We start from the raw sequence: 6,812 nt of genomic DNA, 5'->3' as shown, positions 1-6,812 counted from the left end.
TTACTGTAATATAATTTATTGTACTGTACTGTAATGTACTGCAATGTATTTTACTGTAATGTATTTTACTGTAATGTAATGTATTGTACTGTAATGTACTGTAATGTAATTTATTGTACTCTACTGTAATGTAATTTATTGTACTGTAATCTAATGTATTGTACTGTAGTGTATTTTACTGTAATGTAATTTATTGTACTGTACTCTAATGTATTGTATTGTACTGTACCTGTATACAGACAGTGATGACCAGACAGGTCTGGGCCAGCAGGGCGAAGGACTGGTAGTCAGCGATGTCTTGCCCGTCGTCTCGGACCGTGTCGTACATGGCAGCGTAGGGGATGAAGAATAGCACTACTGAGCTGTAGATACTGTGGAGGGCACACTTAAAGAAAGCTGTTTTACTGAAGTACTGATTCAGCTGGCCTGGAACGTACAGCTGGGGGTGCTGGAAACTCCACATGTCATTCACATCCTGGACACCGGGGGGAGACAGTGAGGTAGTAAAACATTCTAGATTACACAAATCTAAATGTGTGGGTGAAACAAGAAATGCACACGCATATTGCATAAACACATTAATTCCTGCACACACACATGAACACATGAATTCCTGCACACACACACATGAACACATGAATTCCTGCACACACACATAAAAAGATTAATTCCTGCACACACACACATAAACACATTAATTCCTGCACACACACAAACACATTCACATCACACACGTTTTACCTGGTCAAACAGACTCATACCCAGTACAGGAAGTGCTGTGTAGACTAGGTTATACAACGTGATGAACCACTCGTCATACACCGTCTGGAAGAAACACAATCAGATCATCAGAGACAAATAACCTTATATATCTGAAAATACAGTTGTTTTAAAGGGGTAGTGTATTCAAAAACATGATTTTCTGTAAAAAAAAAAGAAGAAAGATTGAGGTCGAAATAACACTCTGAAAGGGTGTAAATGATGATAATGCCCTTTTAGTGTAAGAGTTTATTTATTTGAATTTTTTTACACACTTTTTCTCCACAATTTCAATCTTGTCTCATCGCTGCATCTTCTCAACGGGCTCGGGAGAGGCGAAGGTCGATTCATGCGTCCTCCGAAACATCAAACCCATCAAACCCGCTTCTTAACCCGGAAGCCAGCCACAGCAATGTGTCGGAGGAAACACCGTTCAACTGACTACCGACTTCAGCTTGCAGGCGTCCAGCCCGGCCACAAGGAGTCGCTAGTAGCGTGCATGAAGCCAAGTAAAGCCTCCCCCCCCCCCCAGCCAAACCCTCATCTAATCCGGACGACGCTGGACCAATTGTGCGCCACCCTATGGGACTCCCGGTCAGTGCCTTAGACCACTGAGACACTTTTTTTAATAGCTTTGTTGTTGTTGTTGTCTGACAGCATGCCATCACAATCTGATGGGATTATTCCGACCAATGACCAGTCATCTTTTATTTGCATATGTATCCTCCTACTTTGAAGGGGTAAGCGAGGTAGGCTTCTCTAGAGTCAAGATGATTCTATCTGCCAATCAGGGCTGTGTATGTAAATAAATAAGCATTTGTATCAACACGCTCACACGACCAGACTGAGCAGTTCAATGGCAAAAGGAGGCTCAGGGAAATCATTTATTAAACATATATTTGGAGTTATTTTCATGAAATAAACACACATAGTGATTTATTAGACATACAACGATGATTTAAAAATCTAATGACTGCACGGGGCTTTATGAAATAGAAGTAGAGGAGTATACCAGCTGCTTTAGAATTCGACGTTGGGTTGACTAAAGTTGAAGAAATGTCTCTCTCCCCTCTTCTCCATCCTCTCTCTCTCTCTCCCTTCTCTCTCTCCCCTCTCCCTCCCCTCTTTCTTTCTGTCGTACCTGTGCTGAGAATCCGCAGAAGAAGGCGTACCAGAAGTGGACGAAGGTAAAGGTGAAGTTCTTGTAGAAGAAGTATCGCAGGAACTTACACATCCTCAGGTAGGACCAGCGGCCGTGGACCAGGAGGAGGCGCTGTCAATTAAATGAAGAAAAAAATGTTTTATTTTATTTTAAATCGTACAAACAACAACAGACTAATAGACCATTAAACCACTGATAAATGTTCAAGATAAAAATGTGGGTTTTGCATTGTGATTTAAAAACGTCACTGGTGTGTCAGTGGCCCTCTTACTTCTAGGAAGCGGAACTGAGCGAAGGAGTAGTCTGAAGAGAGGACCGCCTGCATCCCCTCCTGACCGCTTATACCTACACCTATATGAGCAGCTGGAGAGAGAGAGGGGAGGAGAGGGAGAGGGGAAGAAAGAGGGGGAAGGGGAAGAGTGAGGTGTGTAGAGAGGGAGAGGGGAAGCAAGAGGGGAAGGGAGAGAGTAGGGGAGGAGAGGGAGAGAGCGGGAAGAAAGAGGGATAAGGAGAGAGGGGGGTAGAGGAGGGGAGAGAGGGGGGTATGAAAGAGAGAAATAAACCAAAGCGAAAAAAACAGATAAACGAAAAAGAATAACAAAGAACCAAGATAAGAAAAAAAAAACAAACAGAAACAAACACCCAAAATATAAATACTAAAAAAAAGGACAAGCAATTCTAGAGATAAATCAGAAAAATGATGAAAAATACAATAAAAAAAAACGATAAAATCGGAAAAGAGAGAGAAAGAAGAAGTAGAAAAGGGAAACAAGAGAATAAAAATCAATAAAAAGGAAACCAAAAAAGAAGAAAAAGATAAAGAAGAAAATGGAGAAAAATAAAAGCAAAACTACAGAAAACAAACATAAAAAAAACAGGGGGGAGGAGAAGGTAAGCGATTGCTTTAGGACCGTTGGGCTTCAGAGGGTTAAGCTCAAGTTCACAACTTTTTCTCTCCTCGCATAATCATAATCTCTCCGCCCGCATAATCATACAGAGTCCTGTTTTTTTCCCTAACACTCCACATGGTTAAGTATTTGACTGGTGTAGTTTATCTGTCCTAGATCTGTAGTCGAGAGGGTGCTCCTATATGGACACTGGTCAAAAGCAGTGCGCTATTTAAGTGCAGGGCTGCATTTTGGACAGTATATCGTAAGTTACCTTTAATCATGCTGACGTCGGTTGGCCCGTCTCCTATGGCCAGAGTGACGGCTGTTTGTATTTTTTGACCAGCTCCACCACCTGGCGGCTTCTGTAGTGGAGTCACTCTGCAGCAGATCACTGTCTTACACAGACAGGCTGTACGCCAAGGAACAGCAGCTCCATGCTACGCTCTAGGGCATAGGCCTGATGGGGGGGGGGGGGGGGAGGGTAGAGTAGAGTAGAATCTAATGGTAACAGATCAAATATGGATGTCCAGATCCTTATTAAACGGATCAGAATCAGTTCAAATGTCTAACAATGTCCGTTTAGCATGTGTCTTATCTCGTCTAACATGTATCTAATCCTTTTATCATGTGTCTTATCTGTCTAACATGTATCTAATCCTTTTATCCATGTGTCTTATCTGTCTAACATGTATCTAATGCTTTTATCATGTGTCTTATCTGTCTAACATGTATCTAATCCTTTTATCATGTGTCTTATCTGTCTAACATGCATCTAATCCTTTTAACATGTGTTTATCTGTTAACATGTATCTAATCTTTTATCATGTGTCTTAATCTGTCAAATGTATCTAATCCTTTTATCATGTGTCTTATCTGTCTAACATGTATCTAATCTTTTATCATGTGTCTTATCTGTCTAACATGTAATCTAATATCCTTTTATATGTGTCTTATCTGTCTAACATGTATCTAATTCTTTTATCATGTGTCTTATTCTGTCTAACATGTATCTAATCTTTTAATCATGTGTCTTTCTGTCTAACTGCACTAATCCTTTTACATGTGTCTTATCGTATCAAATAATTTGACACGATAAGGAATCAGGGCTCATGTTGTGCAAGATTTACAGTAATAGGACGGTAGTGTCTCACCAGACTGATTTACAGTAAATAGGACGATAGTGTTTCATTAGACTGATTTACAGTAAATATAATGTAGTGTCACCAGACTACAGTAAATAGACTGTAGTGACTCACCAGACTACAGTAAATAGGACTGTAGTGTTCAACAGACTACAGTAAATAGGACTGTAGTGTCTCACAGACTAACGTAAATAGGAACGGTAGTGGTCTCACCAGACTACAGTAAATAGGACTGTAGTGTTCTCCAGACTACAGTAAATGGACGGTAGTTGTCTCACAGACTACAGTAAATGGACTGTAGTGTCTCCCCAGACTACAGTAAATAGGACGGTAGTGTCTCACCAGAACTACAGTAAATAGGACTGTAGTGTCTCACCGGACTACAGTAAATAGGACTGTAGTGTCTCACACAGACTACAGTAAATAGGATCTGTAGTGTCTCACCAGACTACAGTAAATAGAGGTAGTGATTCACTAGACTACAGTAAATAGGACTGTAGTGTCTCACCAGACTACAGTAAAATAGGACGGTAGTGTCTCACCAGACTGTGTCCGTTGATGACAGGCCATACTCCCGTTCACTCCTCGTCCCTGACCACCTTCGGCTTGTTATCCCCAGCGTCTTCTCTGGCATGAAGTTGGCCTCCTCCTCTGCACCTTGGTTTCATGGTGCTCCATGCATTCCTGGTTCAATACAAAACTAATCCTCTCATCTCATTCTATTACACCATGTCTATGTTATCAACATGGATGGGATGTTATCAACCTGGGATGGGATGTTCAACCTGGGATGGGATGTTATCAACATGGGATGGATGTTATCAACCTGGGACGGGATTGTTTCAACCTGGGATGGGATGTTATCAACCTGGGATGGGATGTTATCAACCTGGGATGGGATGTTATCAACCTGGGATGGTGTACACCTGGGATGGATGTTATCAACCTGGGATGGGATGTTATCAACCTGGGATGGGGATGTTATCACCTGGGATGGGATGTTATCAACCTGGGATGGATTGTTATAACCTGGGATGTTATCAACCTGGGATGTTATCAACCTGGGATGGGATGTTATCAACTGGGATGGGATGTTATCAACCTGGGATGTTATCAACTGGGATGGGATGTTATCAACCTGGGATGGGATGTTATCACACTGGGATGGGATGTTTAACCTGGGATGTTATCATGAGATGGGATGTTTAACCTGGATGGGATGTTATCAACCTGGGATGGGATGGGGATGTGATGGGATGTGATGGGATGTGACGGGATGTGATGGGATGTGATGGGATGTGATGTGATGGGATGTGATGGGATGTGATGGATAGAATGGGATGTGACGGGATGTGACGGGATGAGAGGGATGTGACGGGATGTGACGGGATGTGACGGGATGTGACGGGATGTGACGGGATGAGACGGGATGTGACGGAATGTGACGGGTGTGACGGGATGAGACGGGATGAGACGGGATGTGACGGGATGTGACGGGATGTGACGGAATGTGACGGGATGTGACGGGATGTGACGGGATGTGACGGGATGTGACGGGATGTGACGGGATGTGATGGGATGTGATGGGATGTGATGGTATATTCTGGTTCTGAAGAACTGCAGCAGTGACAGGCATTGTTCCAATCCCACTTTACAACCGGTCAACTAATCAGTCTCCAATAAAGGCCATTATTAGTTGAATAAGGTGTATTGGTGCTGGGTAGGAACTAAACCCTGGACAAATGGTGTTAGTATTGAGGCGGGCAGGGTTATGATGTCAAACCCTCTGACCTCAGTTCCTGTCTGACATCGTCTGAGTTGTTGGCCGACACGATGAAAATGTTGTTCATCTCCTCTCGCAGCATGTTGCAGGAGTAGCCAATGTTCTCCGCCGTCTCTGTCACATGACAAAAACACACAATTTGATAGGTGGAGACAGACACAGTGATGTGGACATATGGTCCTACACATCAAAGGAGGTTGGTGGCACCCTAATTGGGGAGGACAGGCTCGTGGTAATGGCTGGAGCGGAATGAGTAGAATGGTATCAAGTACATGCCACCGGAGGTCTCTTCACAATCCCTAAGTCCAGAACAGACTACGGGAGGCGCACAGTACCACATAGAGCCATGACTACATGGAACTCTATTCCACATCAGGTAACTGATGCAGCAGTAGAATCAGATTTAAAAAACAAGTACAAAAACACCTTATGGAACAGCGGGGACTGGAATGGAGTGAATGGAACGTTATCAAACATGAAAACAATGAGTATGATACCCTTCCATTCACTGCATTTTGACCAATATTATGATTCGTCCTCCCCTCAGCAACCTCCACTGCTTTACATGAATTACATTCCAGCCGTCACAATGAGCCCGTCCTCCTGAAGCCCCATCCCACCAGCCTCCTCTGGGTTAGACATAGAGATAGACGTGGCTTAAATACCTTGATGGTTTAGAAGAAACAACAACATCGCTGTCTAATTTTACCAACCCTTTAAAGGTCCAATGCAGCCATTTGATCTTAACATCAAATCTGGGTAACAATTAAATACCTTACTGTTATTATTTACAATTAAAATTGTAAAACAAAAAACAAAACGAAAAATGGCTTCTTTGCAAAGAGCAATTTCTCACATAAGACTTTTGCTTAGGACTGTCTGGGTAAACCTATTATTATTCTGTTATATGTGAGGCAGATAGCTGAGAGTATGTTGCTTGGTGACTAACCCTGTTTGTCGCCAGTGAGCACCCAGATCTTGATGTCAGCTTTGGCGAGCTGCTCGATGGTCTGTGGCACACCATCCTGGAGCTTGTCCTCTATGGCTGTAGCTCCCAGCAACTACACACACACACA

At 42.9% G+C, this 6,812-nt stretch overlaps 1 pseudogene; it reads right to left on the bottom strand.

Moving 5' to 3' along the window:
- The window catches only part of LOC111973916 (phospholipid-transporting ATPase ID-like), a 41,462-nt pseudogene that overhangs the window by 2,988 nt on the left and 31,662 nt on the right, over window positions 1–6,812 (bottom strand).

The sequence above is a fragment of the Salvelinus sp. IW2-2015 genome, linkage group LG15 (genome assembly GCF_002910315.2).
Source record: "Salvelinus sp. IW2-2015 linkage group LG15, ASM291031v2, whole genome shotgun sequence".
Taxonomy (NCBI): domain Eukaryota; kingdom Metazoa; phylum Chordata; class Actinopteri; order Salmoniformes; family Salmonidae; genus Salvelinus; species Salvelinus sp. IW2-2015.
This window is presented reverse-complemented; position numbering and strand designations above follow the sequence as displayed.